This window comes from Ambystoma mexicanum, chromosome 3q, assembly GCF_040938575.1.
Source record: "Ambystoma mexicanum isolate Mex_15411 chromosome 3q, UKY_AmexF1_1, whole genome shotgun sequence".
Taxonomy (NCBI): Eukaryota; Metazoa; Chordata; class Amphibia; order Caudata; family Ambystomatidae; genus Ambystoma; species Ambystoma mexicanum.
In genome coordinates, this window is record NC_090926.1 from 311,810,423 (window position 1) to 311,825,540 (window position 15,118).

The window sequence follows — 15,118 nt, forward strand, 5'->3', positions numbered from 1 at the left end:
CACCAATGTGCCCCAACCCTTCCTCCAGACCCACACCACTGTGTCCCCATCCCTTCCTCCAGATCCGCACCACTGCATACTTGCCAACCCTACAGATTTAGGTAGTAGGCTAGTGCTTTTGAAGCAGCTCTACCGCCTACAGATTTCAGTGATAGATCCTACTGCTCTTTACAGTGGCAAGTAATTTATGTGATTCTAAGGCAGGCTCCAGGATAGAGCATGCAACACATTAATTAGTCTGTCTATACAGTGGACTGGTAGGTGATTACGTTGATTGCACTCAGACCAATCCACTGACCTGACAGCTGCGTGACTCTGTCCTGCACTCTTGCTGGTACTGTCCTGCACTCTTGCCGGTACAACCCTTAGGTGAACCAGTAGTGAAAGCAAGTGGCAGAGTGTACCCCATCACACAGCATCCGCTGACAATCTGGTGTTAGCATTCAATTTATACATTTTTAAAATTTCAATATCTTTCGATGTTGAGCTGTATGTATGTTTTGTATTTTCCTGTGATGTCATTGATATGGGAATTATTATTTTTCAAACTTGAAAAATCGTATATCTTTTTGGTCACAGAATGTTCGCAAGTATGCCCCTATGCCTTCCTCCAGATCCAAGCTGAACATGATTTTTAAAGTAAATGTAATTTTCTGCTCCATGTCTCATTCTGGTGTCTTGCAGGAACGTTCATGGTATCCCGAAGAAAATGCAAATTGTATTCTCAGCCAGCCAAGAGCACACGAAATATTACTGCTGCTCTTGCAGCCTGGCACCCAGTGCCTTCCCGGTTCCCCTCAGAAAAATGACGAAGTCAGATGAACCAGGGTTTACTGGAGAAACGTTCCTGGTATCCCGAAGAAAATGCCCACTTGCACCGGCAGTCAGAAGCCTTCCCGAATCCCGCTCAGCGCTCCCTAAAAATGCTCCGGACCGGAACCGCTTCATTGCTCCGGAAAAATCATAATGATGACGTATAAAGTCACGTGAAGAAGTGTGGGCGGGCCGTTGCTATGGTCCGTTTCTCGGATGGGAACTAGTCGCTACCATACCAAAAGTGGGCAGATCCCGTTGGGAGAAGGAGGAGTGCCGGATCCGGCCGCAGGAGGAGAGGGAGCAGCAGAGGCCGGAGCAGGAGCCCGGGCCGGGCCCAGGCACCATTCAGCCCTCCCGGGGACCTCACAGGTGGGTGCTGGCGACACCAGGGTTGGAGGTGGGAGCCTGGATTGGGGATCGTGGGGGTGGTTTTCAATCAGCTCCCCGCGCCCCAGAACACACAGGTGGGTGCAGGGGGCGGAGGGTATAGTGTTTTGACATTCAGCATTGAACACTCCTCGTCCCCACACCTCTGGGTACGCACAAGTGGGTGGGGAAGGGGCAGAGAGGTTAGCTGCAGAGGAAACGGGGGTCACAGTAACAGGCACCGCATAGGTGGGAGTGAAGACTGTAGAGCGGTGGCGGGGGAGGAGGTTCGGCCCGAATATCTGGAGAGTCGGGAACCCCGCGAATAGGGATGCCAGGTAGAGGGGATCTGCAAAGCAATGGAACCGGGGAAGATAGCTGACTTGGGGATCCATCAAATGAGGGAACCAGGAAGAGCCGAGGACCGTGGGTACATACTGTGCCCAAAAAACATGGGTTCACATGTAGGAAAGGCATTATTGCATCTGGAGCCTGAAAGAGAGCGAACCTTGGAACAGGGGTAGTCAGTGGCAGGTGAGGACTGGTGTCACCTCTGGGCAATTCTAAATGCCACCTCCCCCATCCTATCACCATCATTTTCAATCACGGCTAAGCCTATTGGGCACTTCACCCAGTGCTTGCCGAGTTAGACTTGGAGCCTGACCACATCTACCTGAAAACTGCATGGAGTATGGGCGCCTTGAGTGCGTTATGCCGTCTTTTAGAATCCTACATATCCACCCCTGGCGCTCTGTTACGTTTTCTGCATGTTGTGCGTTACAAAATTCCTATTAAATAACAAATGGAGCGTCGGAGAATACAAGGAGCTTGGGTGGGAGAGGGTTGCTGCTATAGGGAAGTATGGTTTTAAGGAGAAAGGGAGGCAGTGTGGACCTTGGAAGCCCCGGGATGTAGTGGGTTGACCAGCCAAACAGAGACGAGGACATGTTGGGAGGGATAGAGGGGCCCGGGACAGGGAAATCCACACCAGGCCACCCCACGTGGGGTTCCAGGAAGACATGGGCTTGAGAGGAATCCTGTGGAGCCAGATTCTAAAGTGAGGTGCTCTAGATTGTTGGGAGATGGGAGCTGAAGACCAGGGAAGCTCTGGAGCTAGATTAGAATATGTGATCTGGGGAGGCAGGAGGAGAAAGGGACCTGTGAAACCAGTGGCGGTATGTAGGGGGCATCTGGAGATTAGGAAGTCAGCCCCGAGGGGCCATGTTGGCAGCAGTAGGGGCCTGGGAAGTCAGCCATGGGAACCAGGACTGCTTGGTGGGAAAGGGAAAAGGCCCAATGATCCAGGGACAGAGAGGACACAGCTTGGTAGGCACACTGGTCAAGTGGAAAGACTCGGGACCCTAGAGCATCATATGAAGAACAGCGGATTGGATGAGCTCCAGAGGGCGTTTGACCGGTTATTACGTGGCAAAGGCTGGGCACAAAAGCCTGTAGGGTCTGGATGTGCTGTGTCTTACCCGTTTTAAAAATAGCCAAACTATTTTCTTTCACCCACAAATGGAGAGCGTGTTACCCCTGGGATGGAAATGTGGCATACATTCCAAGGCAGAAATGTGTTTGGTACTTGTACCGTGGACATTATGTCCTTTTACCCACTAAGGAGAAAACAATATCCCATGCACACGTTACCCATCAGGCACCTTAGCAGGACTCTTAACATTTTTGCACAGGTCTAACCTAAATTTGAAAGGGAGGCCAGTGTGGTTAGTTATTTCGGCTAAACCCATCCCATGTTCCACCAGCTTTCTTCAGCTCCTTGTCTCTAGTGGGAGGGGTTGGGGAGGTTGGGTTAAAGTTTTCCTACACAGCATGCTCAGTCTCTCTGCCCCTTTTATTCAAAACATCTGTTTTTTCTAAATGTATGGTTTCTTGGCGTACAGCTGATTTCAGTGAGACTCAAAGGAACAACATTGTTATTTCACACGTTAACAAATTGAACATTTTAAGCATTAAGCCATAGCCCTCCTTGAGGTATTGAAGTGTTACCCTTGTCAGAAACCCAGTGTGCTTCCTGGTGTTAGATCAAGCGTTCCATAGTGTGGCTCTAACGTCATTAGGGTTATAAAGTGGCAAAACATGGTACCATTAGGTGTCGGCTCCAGTTCTAGTTACCTTTTTAAGGGTTACAGTCACAAAGCTACTTTGAGCAAGGCTCGGGACTGGTTTCTCCATAATGAAGCTAAAACGTTTGCTTTGTCTATAGTATACCAGCAACCTCTGCTGACTTGGTTGAACTGCTGACTAAGTCCTGGCAGCAAAGATAATGAAACGCAGCACGAGGCTACGCGTATCTTCAATCCTCTATAGGACCCCACTTGGTAAGTCCTCTCCAGTGGATTCAGGTTTAAGGTCTTCACCACTCAAGGGTTGACATGACCAAGGGCCCCTCCGGAGATCACATGGGGGAAACCCTGAGTCTCTGAAAGCACAACGTAGGAAGCAGAAGCAGCAGACTGCACCTTATATTGCTTGTAAATTTGCTTTCCTTGAGCCTCGCTCTGCCCGTTTAAGGATCCACTGCTTAAGAACTTACCGCCCCAAAGGGCACTTCAGTCCCTGACATGTAGTCTCTTTTTCAGGGACACCCATGCCCTTTCATGCACCCCCCAAGTTGGCCTTTATGGACTTTTGTACATGCAGGCCACATCAGTATTGAGTTCCGCAGTGGCACATTCCTCTTCCTGTTGAGAACTTTCTCTAGGTTCCTGACTTTAGCCATCATGTAGGAACCCTTCAAAGACATACAACAACGGGCAACGCTGGTTCCTGTCACTACGGAACAGTGTTAGACTCACCTGGGCAACGTGCAGCAGTACTGATTCATACCATGCTACCTTCTGAGCAAGCTCCTCCCATTGTGTAAGCAGATAGCGGGCCTGACGAACAGCGAAGACTTTCAGCTAGTCACAACAAGTTAAAAAAGACCTCCCTTCCTTTGAGTTACACCGCAAAGTTCATTGACACTACTGTGAGCGCCATGTTTTTAGAAGTGTCTCAAGAACTTCCTGTGGAAATTGAGAGTTTGGGAATTGGCAGAAATAGAGCCATTGTCTCAATCACTCGTTATTAAGATGAATTTGTAGAATCTGGCCTGGTGGACAGATTTTCAGAGGCCACCCTAGTTATGGTAAACGGGGGAACTCTGAGAGGTTAGCCAAACCCAAAACCCAATCGAGGTACGTGTGGAGAGTGGTCAACGCTTCGTCTCAGGAGAAAGTGAATGGGTTCAGGGATCCACAGTGAAGTGGACAATAATTAAATTTAGACAGGTAAGTACAAAAATAGTATATTTATTATAGGCTCCAAACGGATACTAAGAAATTTAATGGGCAGGTAGCAATATCACACAATACTCAGTTAATACATATATAAAGCCACATTTGGTTTTTAGGAAGGCATGTAATGACTCTGGTAACTACTAGAAGGTAAGTAGTGATGCAGTAGAATGAAACCAGTTCACAAGAATTATGCCACAACTTTAAATCCAATCCCTATGATGTATGGGGCATTGTGCCCATAAGTCACAAAGCTTCTTCTTAGGAGAGGGGGCAGATGTAGGAAGAGTTCTTGTGGTGGTGAAAAAGTTCCAGAAGATATTCAGCAGGTTGCTTTTATGTAAAATATTATTCCTATCTTTCAGATGCATGCTTTTAGATCTGACCATCAAAATACGATGGAATGGAATAATCACTAGCCAGCGAAGGCAGCAGCTTTCCCAGGCAAAGTGCATGGGCTTATATGGGATTGCCTGACCTGCGAAGGCAGGAAGAAGGCCAAATAACATGGCCAAAGAACAAGCGAAAATCTCGTGGCACAGCAGTGTTTGGGTATCTTTTAATAGCCAGACGCTGTAGATGCAAATGTGCACAATACAAATAATGCCCAAATGGGAAAATGTATTTGCTGACACCAGCTTGTCTTTAGGCACATGTAACCAAAAATCCCAAGTGTGAAAGACTAGGGTGATACAAAATTATCCCCAATGCCCTGCATTGTAAGATACTTCATGCACTGTTATAAAGTTCCCAAAAAGGTAAAAAGAGAAAAGGAAAACATAGTTTCCCAGAACTGATAGTCTGAAGAATGATCAGTTTCTCTGTGACAAAATGAGCAAAAGGGCAGGGGAGTTCCTTGTAAAAGTCAGGACAGGTACAAAAACAAAAGCAAACGTTTTGGTGGGTCCATAGAATATGGAGGGAAAGTTGCCAAAAGAGAAATCTTTCTTTACACTCATGGGCCAGAGGATTCTTTACCATCTGCAAGAGGACAGGGAGCCTGTGCACCATCCTCCGCCTCCATCTCTTCAACCTTTGCTCCCGAAAAAGGCTTTCATGATGGCCATCCCAGCTCAGATTCTCGCCCTTCTTCAGAAGGGACCACATCGATGTGCCCTGGACCTACGGGTTGTCCGTTTTCACATCCTAATCTGATGACCCTGTAGGCAATGTATGACATTTGTGGCACTGGGTACACTAGAAACACAAGGTGCTTCGCTTTGACTGACGCTCGATCCACAGAGTAATCTCCAAAGCTATGAATGTGTTTTCCACTGTCACCAGTGTAGATTTACAACTAGCATGCAGCTTGTATACTCCCTACATCTTGTGTTGCACCAGGGATTGAACTGGGGCTCCTCAGTTTAGCCCACTCCTTCTGGCTCCAGTATTTTCGTGCCCTTTTTTGGAGCTGTGCACAACTGTGTCCCTATGCAATATGTAACCCACTTTTTCACCTTGTGTAGCAATGCTGAATGAAGCTCCCTCCAGTCATAAGGCCTTGACAGCACTAACCTGTAACGGGAGAGGGGCACCCAAGCTACCTGAGTTCTTCAATTTCGAACGTTTACTGTGGATAGAGCTGGTATCTGGGGGTGGAGGGCGGGGAGATGTGCTGTTTGTGCTTTAGTTCCTCGACCTGCCAGTGACTACGAGGCAGCAGGCTCCTTGATTCCTTTATACCGGAGCCTGGCCAGCCCTGCTAAGACTTGTTTGGCCAAATGTACGCATGCATTCTAATCCTACTCCATGACCTCCAACACTCTGGTCTTCGGTCCCTGAGGGCGTTCCCACCACCAGCGCATTGAGACTATAATAATGGTGAAAGGCGCTATATAAATGACAACTACACTACACAATACATTAATCTTTGGTTATTGCAGTGAATTTGGCCCAGTTAAGGCATATATGATCACCAACTCATTTGTCTTTTCATTTTATAACTTTACTTTCATGTCTATGCTACCTCATGTCTACAAGGCAAGCCCTTGTCTGGATGTTCCCAAACGCAACTGGCCTCTTCCTCATATAAGTCACAACACAACGCAAACACCAAGCAGGCTTTCAGTAGTTTCACTACCGTCATGTCTGTAAGGGTACTAAAGAGCCGCCGGTATGGCACTTCTCAACTGAATACCAATGTGGCGTTCACGAAGAGTAAAGCCAAGCAACCACGAGAGAATGATCCCTTTGACACAAAACAAATGCCACATCTGTCCATGGAGGGTTAAGGAACTATGAAGCTAGACCTGAGGAGGTGATTAAACCGCCCACCCCCACAGTGCCTGAAACCAGCACATGTAAATGGGACTGAGTTCTCTAGAACCTTCTGTCATTTTTTTAGTTCTTCATATGCCTCTCTTCACTTGCACCCTACTACACTGAAATTGAATATTTTGTCATTGGGTTGGTGTCCCAGACTATGCTTCACTCTCTTACCACAAGTACCCAAAGCTCGCCAGGGGCAGTTCCCTGCCGGAATAATTCGAAAGCTATGCATGTATAGTGCAACACTTTATATAACTATATGTTTTGGGGATTCTCCTTCAATGGCTAAATGGAGGTGGAGCCGTGGAGTTTAGGAATGAAAAACTCTCTAGTACCCTTTAACATGAACCCTTCTCTCCCAGCCTTCTTCCCACTCTGGTCACAGAACCAAGTCCAGCCGGAAGCACCTTTCACAATGCTTCCCTGCACTTAACCTGTCAGTCAGTCTACACCCGCTCAGGTATCCTGATGTCAAAAGGTGCAGCTCTGCCCTCTGCTGGGAAGAATACCACACCAGTCACCTCAGCCATCCAGTGAAACTGACCACTGGGAATGATGTCGCTATCCTGCATGAAAAACGGAGAGATGAAAGCTCTGCATGCCAGTCTGCAGCACCTACGTAAATAAACGCACAGATGACAGATGAACACGAATACTGTTCCTAGCCTCAATTTAGAAATGGGGATGAATTTGCAACAAGGTCAAGTTAACTTCTGCCATCACCATTGCATCATGGCGTGGCGGTTGTAAAGGACCCACTGGTTTATGGCATCTTACTTTTAGGTGGATCAGTTACAGAACTCGCAGGACTCTGGCCCATCGTTCCCCAAACTGGAGTGAAATTCTCTCGGCAACTCTGATGCCAAACTCCCTGGCAATGATGGGACGTCACTGAAATTATCAGGTGGTCGGGGGATCCCTTCCTCATCCCATGGGTCTCATTCAGGGCAGACTGCTTGGGTCTGGGTTCTGTGGTGAATTGACACCCCCTCCTAAAATAAGACATATCACACATTTGGAGGCCATCTTTTTAGCACTCTATAGCATGTAATGTTACTCACCGGCTGTTCCAAGTGCTGAAGATGAACCTCTGGAGCGGAAAGGGGGAACAGGAGAAAGGAGGATGTTATATTGGGTGAGGTCCGGTTGTGTTGTACATGTGGATCCGTTGGTGGAAGTGTGAGGATCTCTTGCTAGCGTTGGAAGGCTTGCTAGGAGCTATGCGTGACTCTGTTGGGTGTACTGTAGATGATGTCTTGTTTGGAGCCGTGTGAGTCTCTGGTGGAGGGACTTTGGGGCTCCATCTGATGCTGTCTTGATGCAGTAATGAGTGGTGGTATGTTATATTAGTAACTTGTTCCGTGAAACGGCTGTAGTTGCAGCTTGTAGGAGAACAACCACCTCAGGGTAGATGGTGACAATGGATGAGAGGGAGTAAATGGTAGTCGTATTGGCATGGGGTGATTTTGGATGGGGCATTCAAGAGAACCCTGTGAAATAGAATTTGTTTTTGCTGAAGCAAGGAAACTCCATTCAAACTTTGGTTGCAAGTATGTCTAGTGGTGCTGGTTGATGGTATCATCCCCCAACCTATCTGAACCGCACTCGCCCACGCCGCCTTCTATGTGTGCCACTCCTACGCTCCCTTCCTCTTATTCTCTCTATAAAGGATAAATTGTGCATTCTGCATAGAAAGAAATGATGGGGTAGGAGTATGCTAGATGTTTCCTTCCTTCCTTCCCTAAGGGTTGGGGTTTCTGTGAGTAGTGGCACTTATGCCTTTGAATGAGCCTGCTGGAACGCATTCGAAGATCTTTATTCGTCCCTCTAGTAAAAATTGGCATTGTGCTGAACTGATAAAATCACTGCGATGTTCTCTTTTAATAATTGCAGTTATCTTAATTTATATTTGATGTCGTTTTGTATGTGCCAAACGCCAGCAAGTTGCTTTGTGGTGCCCCAAATGGTAGAGGGGCAGAGGAGTGGAAGAAGGTTGCCTAATCCGTAGTAGCTTTGGAGCATTCAGTGAAAATATAAGTATGTTAGATGGGTGGGGGAGGGGTGTGTGCAAGTTCTGTAAAGCCAGTTAAAATGTCATTACAGGAAAAAACAAGTGCATAAAGTACAAAATGGCCTGTAGTGTGATAAGATGACGGGTGTAAAGTGCTGGGAAAAAGTAGCCAGATTGTCAAAATTCTACAAAGTCAGTGCATCCAATGCTGAGCGTCTTCCAAGGGTGATGAACGGTAAGCGTGAATAGAAATGTTTTCCGCTGTTTGCAAAACAGGTGGTGATTATCCAGGGAACTCTTGTGATGGGTGGGGAGGTTGTTTTATAGTGATACCCTTGCAGAGTTAAAACGCCTCCATCATACTACTTTTGCCTGGTGTGGACTGTTTGTAAATCAGTAGGAATATGAGGATCTTGGGGTTCTTTATAGGGGTGCACATGCGGATTTCAGGCTAAAGATCAGCAGGACCTGCTCTCCAGTAAGCATGATAAATGAAACCGTCTTGAAGGACAACTGCCATCCAACAGGTACCGTGGTGCAGGGATTTGAAAGCTGGCATGATGTGGTCTCCAGGCCTCGGTCCCAAGAACTGCCTAGCAGATTTATTATTTTCAACCATTGTATCAAGACTGCAGGGCTGCCTTAACACAGACTGTTACAGTAATCACTGCGGGAGTGAACCACGGCCCTGGCCGACTGCACTTTATCAGACATGATACGAAAGGTGGGATACATTTCATCAAGTGGAGTTAATCATGAGATCACCTGGTCGTGGCCTGAATTTGGGGGGTTAAGTAAAGTAGGCTGTTTCAAGTGATGCCCAGGTCTCCAGCCACTGGCCCCAATGGATTGTGGGGGAGTGGGGTAGAGGCGCACCCTTAGTCAGCGGCCAGGTGAAAGGTGGAACAGGGAGGGTGAGTGAGCCAATGTACATGATTTTAGTTTTTGAAGTGTTGAGGCGTAAACAATTGTCACTCGTATCACTTAATGCTGGACAGGCAGGCGGGCTGACCCACTCCGTCAAATGAGGTGTCCACTCATGGAAGGTTATCTGGGTATCAACAGCACAAGTCTGGGAGGATGTTGAATAAAGAGTTATCAAGTCGGTCTGCAGTTTGACATACAGAGTAAAGAGTCCTGAACCCAGTGGCACACCACAACTCGGAAGGTAGGGTTTGGAGAAGGAGGGACGAGACCCTTCTTGCAGCTCTCAATCTTGGATGAATCCTATCTGTCCATCTATAAACCGCCTGGGTATATTTCTGTGTTCAGCTGATGTAATTTATCAGTGTTAGGTTTCCCTTTGCTGTCCAAATGGCAAAGCGCTCCCACTTCAACAACAGCTATCGTTTCAACAAAGATAATGAGCACTGTTCTACGTGGTCACCTTAACCTTCCACTATCGCAAACATTTGGAATTATTTCAAGTTACTTCTTTCAATCCCCACTTCTCTTCACACAGGGCACAGTGGTTCCAGTGCCAATGAACAGTTAATTACCGGCTTAACGTTTCAGTCTCTAAAGAGCGAAATGCTGTAGGCGGAATGCCTCCTCATGAGCTAAAACTGAAAGTAGGTGCTGTAATTATGCTACTATGCAATCTTAAGCCATCACAGGGACTCTGCAATGGGACAAGGTTGACAATCGCACGTCTTCAAAAACACATCAAAGAGGCCTGTGTGATCAATGGAACTTAGATACTGTTCTTATACCGTGCATACCTCTCGTTCCATCTGATACGTTTAGCCTTTTCAATGACCATTAATAAGTCCCAGGGACCTATGCCCCCTTCCTGGAAGTGATCAGTGGTAAGAGGGGGGACAGAAGTGACCCTACGAATTCCCAACCAATATTGACCTTTAAGATATGCTAGAACTGCCATATCAGGAACAGCCAGAATCTTCATAGCATGGCAATGGGGGCATACACGTTTCGGATCGCTGTGGTGGGTAGCTGATGGAAGGAAGTCAATGTACGTGTTTTACAAAACTTATATAACATATGTAATTGGTATTGTCTAGTCCACTGCTGAAGATCCATCTGAACGTACTGCTTGGCTTTTGTTTACAGCTAAGGCCTGATCTGGTCAATTAATCCAATTCTGTGTTCACTGTAATACATAGTGTGTTCATTTTGCTATTGTACACCTTGTATTTCATTTGGCCCTTTCTTTGGGGAATATATTGATCATGTACAATAACCAAAGTTAAAATGTATGGATATTGTTGATTGCCAAGATAGTTCAGAAGATAGCTCAGTCTGTTAAGCAAGTTTCCCCAGAGATCTGTGTTCATATGCCTACTCGGAGTACAAAACACTAGCAAGGCAGACATAGCCTTTCTCTCCCTGGGTTGGATAAACTTGATTATGTAAACTTTGGTGATGGTAGCACCTGTAATGATACAAAATAACATACATTCTCTAGAACGCTCTAGTTCTGAAAACTAATATAGTCTCGGTATGGTGCAGGTTTGGACCTCAGTCCCTTGGAATTTGTAGAAATGACCCAAAAAAAACAACCAAATGTGATTTATTCGAATTTCAGCTGAACAAAAATTACGAACAGCCGAAAATGTTAAATGAATATCACATTCGGTTAAATATAGTTAACAGGGGTTGCGGGGGCGTCCCTGCAACCTAAACAATAAAATAAAAAAAAAAGGACCCTGCAGCGCCGGTTCCGATGCACATAAGTGAAGGGAACCGGCATCTCAGACGGCTGGAGGAGTCCGCAGCACACAATGAAGTGTGCCACCAAAAGTTAAGTAAGGGTGTGGGTTGCCAGAAATGTGTGGGGGAGAGAAAACCGAAAGTAATTTTTTTTCATTCAAATGACGTTTGTTTTTTTTTTTTCTCTATGGACAACCCAGTCTCTTTAACCGGATATACAAAACTGGCCAGGAACCCGAAATAAACGGCATGAAGAATTAGACGGGGAAGTTATAAGGTAGCCAAATTTGTGACTAAGGAAAAAAAGGGTTTAGGCTCCTATCCCAAACACAAGACTTGTTATCCGCATCAAATCACCACATCCCAATATGAACTATTGTGGTGTTTTCTGTGAAGAGGTTTGCCGTTTCACATTCTGGTGTCTTTGCTTCATCCATTGCTTGCTCTTTGTAGCCCATTTGATTGGAAGGGCCATAGGACAAGAGAATGATGAAAGGCCACAGGCCCTAGAAAAACATATTTTTAGGTCTCCTTACTTGACGGAAAAAAATTGTTTTTTTTTCTTCTATGGTTTAAGTGTTTTTTTTCATGAGTAGCAATATGCAAGTCTGTGTCAAACAATGATTATAAGGCTGTGACCCTGTCACACAGCTGATTTTGTTGGGTGTATTTGAAAGTTTGAAAAACAGTGTAAAACAGGTATTACCCCAATTGATCGAAAAAATTGGAGTGAATGGTATATTTGACCGAATTCGGTCACTACCATTACTTCGAATTTTTCAGATCAATTTGGGTATGAAAATACTGAACATGAAGAGCAGGGGACAAAAAGCATATACTTAACATTGGCAGCAGGGGACACAAATTGCTTGGGCCCCTGTTTTTAATGAACGGTCAAAACGGGGGCCCAAGCAGTTTTGTTGCAGGCAGTCCACCCCCAAACTAAACGTTTGCGGGCTGACAACCAAGATCCGTAAAACACAGATCTGCCATTTTAATCCGACATTAATTGGTATTCTTGTGCTTGTAGACTTACATTTATGGTGAAAAAAGTTTAACAGTCATACTCCACTTTTATAACCTGTTTCTGTGACAATTTCTAAAGGAAGATATGATGTTGGTAGGTTTATCATGCAATGTGTGTACTTTGCAAGTTGTGTCAGCAAAACAGGACTATTTGAGTTCATGAAAGTCAAACATTAAAAAATCATTGCTACCTTGCTTTACAACAAGAAGTAGAAAAGGTTGTGATTAAGTGTAGAAATACAGACGGCACCTTATTTATTCTCATAGTGCCGAACCTGTCAAATGCACCCGTCCCTTTTGATATTTGCACAATGTCAGCCAATAACCACCTCTAAAAACCCAGAAAGCCTCATTCGTGGTTTAAGTAGCTAGGGTTGCGTTGCGTAGAATATTAGTGATCACTGATACATTGCACACTGAAAGTAATTTTGTTTCTTTGCCCACTCATGTTAATGTTAAACTATCACCACCGTAGTGGTCCCTTAGCGCTCTGGCGGCTCTGAAAGAGGAGGGGAGGTTGAGTTAGTGGGAGAAAGCAGGAAGAGTGCAAGAGAGCAGTGATGTGCTGTTGGCGGCCTCCGCCCGGTGGGTCCGTTGGCTGGGCCTGGGGTGTTAGCGGCCGGTAGTCATTGTGTACTGTTGTGCAAGGCTGTGTGTTTTTTGTTTTGTTGTTGCAATGTAGTGAAGTTTGTGCGGTTTGTTGTGCTGTAGGTTTTGGTTGTGTTTGGTTTGGAGTTTGAGAGGTGTATGCAGAAAGGTAAATTGTTAGTAGGGTTGGTTAGTTTGCGTCTCTATCCAGAATTAAAGCGCTCGGCTTGCGTAGTCTCCCCTGTTGCGGCTCTGTCCTGATCTGGGTCTGACTGGCATACAGGTTCCTTACTCCTCTAGCCCCCGCCTCTAACATGCTCTCTTAGCTCCCCTTATCCTCCATTCAGACTCTTGTGGCCAGTGCATCTGCCAATGACAACCTCTCAGGTAGTGGGGTGATTGCCAATATCTCCATAATTCCACACCGATGTGGGACCTGGTGGTAATTAAATTAAGGGGCGGGCGAAAGTGTTGGTGGGATTGTCTGGGTTAGTTGACTCAGTCTCTGTGCGTGCCGCCTGTGTTCCTGTCTATCCTGCGTCACCCACCCAGCTGCCGTGGGCTTTACTCTCCCGGGTCAGGGATGTCCGTGTCTTTCCGGTTTAGTTATCCTTTTCCAGTTTCAGTTTCTAGGTTTAGTATGTGGTGTTGTAGAGCCAGGTTTTTAGTGATTTCCTGATTTTTAGATGATCTTCAGTGTTTCTTATTTCCTTTGGGATGTTCCAGGTTTTTGCGGCTAGGTGGTAGAAGGAGGTGCCTCCAAGTTTTTTCTTGAGGTATGGTTTGAGTTCCAGGCGGATTTCGTTGCTTGATTGGAGGGGTCTCGTTGGTTTGTAGACTGTTATTTTCTTTTGTAGGAATTCTGCTCCTTGTCCGCTGATTGTCCTGTGTGTTATGCACATTGTTTTGAAGGTGATGCGATGTTTTACTCATGGCAACGTCACTTGAAAACTATGGCCTGCTTCTAATCTCGGTCTATGTTTGGAAATGTACACCTTCCTTGGAACTTCGAATCCTCACAATCTCTCTAGTCCACGCTATGGTATTTGTAGTTTTCTCCATGCTTCCAATCTGTCTCTTGTATCCATGCATGAGCAATTTTACGTTCTGGGAGGTTGCTTAGCGGAGATGTGTGTCTATGATGGAGTATGTGTCCTCCTTTTTCATATGGCTAATAATCTGAATTTTGAATCTATACTACAGATCATATACCTTCCTTATAGCGTTTTTTGTTAAAACGCGTCCTCTACTTCAGCTTGAAAATGGGTATCTGCGTCGTGGATGTCTAATGTTGTCCTTGTAATGTTCATTGTTTATTATTCTAATCCCATTACAGATGAAGGGTGTAGGGGGACTTTAAGGGAGTTCCAATGATTATTTAGATCGCGGCCAGGGCAAAGGTGGGGGAGAAGGGTGGTTGATGTGGGCGATAGATTCTTGCATCCCTAAATTGATTTTGTTCCAGGTTTGTTGACCGTTTGTGCCCCATCCCCCAAAATCCCTTAAAATGGCACTGAAGGATCCAATCCAATTGGGGGTCTTGGCGCCAAATGAGACACTTAGGCAGTTTAGAAGGGTGGTATGGGTGACAGTGTAAAAGTCTGGAGAAATGTCCAGATGGATGGGGATCGCAAGAGTGCAATATTCGAAGGAGTGCAGTAGTTCATCCCGTGTGAAGCGCAACTCAGATTCTATTCCCCCTGAAAGGCCAGAAACCAAACTGGTGGTCATGCATCAGCTCATTGGCCTTTCTGTAACACAGCATCTGGTGGGTAGCTGTTTTCTCAATTAAGGGAGTGCTGGCAAAATGTCTCTAATTGGCAAGAACATTTAGGAGGTTCCTTTTAAGAAGGGTTTGATGCAGTTCTGCTTTAAGTCCTTTGGGGAGAGGGGAGAACTGGCTGAGACTGTTAACCAGAACTGCAACACTGGGTGCCAGTCTCTAAAGGCCAGAGATAAAGCTGTTTGGATGAAGACCTCGTTTTCTGAACAATTTTGATGATATTGGAGGGTGCTGTGTGAGCAAAGGAGAAATTTGGAGCAGTAACCTGATACAGAGTATCAGTAGATGCAAGAG

General features: G+C 45.9%; 1 protein-coding gene across 1 annotated transcript in view; it reads left to right on the plus strand.

Annotated features, from left to right (window-relative positions):
• The first annotated feature begins 1,019 nt into the window (after positions 1-1,019).
• The window catches only part of ADCY6 (adenylate cyclase 6), an 820,353-nt gene continuing 806,254 nt past the window's right edge, over positions 1,020-15,118 (plus strand). Inside the window, exon 1 of the mRNA XM_069653856.1 lies at positions 1,020-1,185. The gene's annotated coding sequence lies outside the window, so the exon portion shown is untranslated. The remainder of the gene's footprint in view (positions 1,186-15,118) is intronic.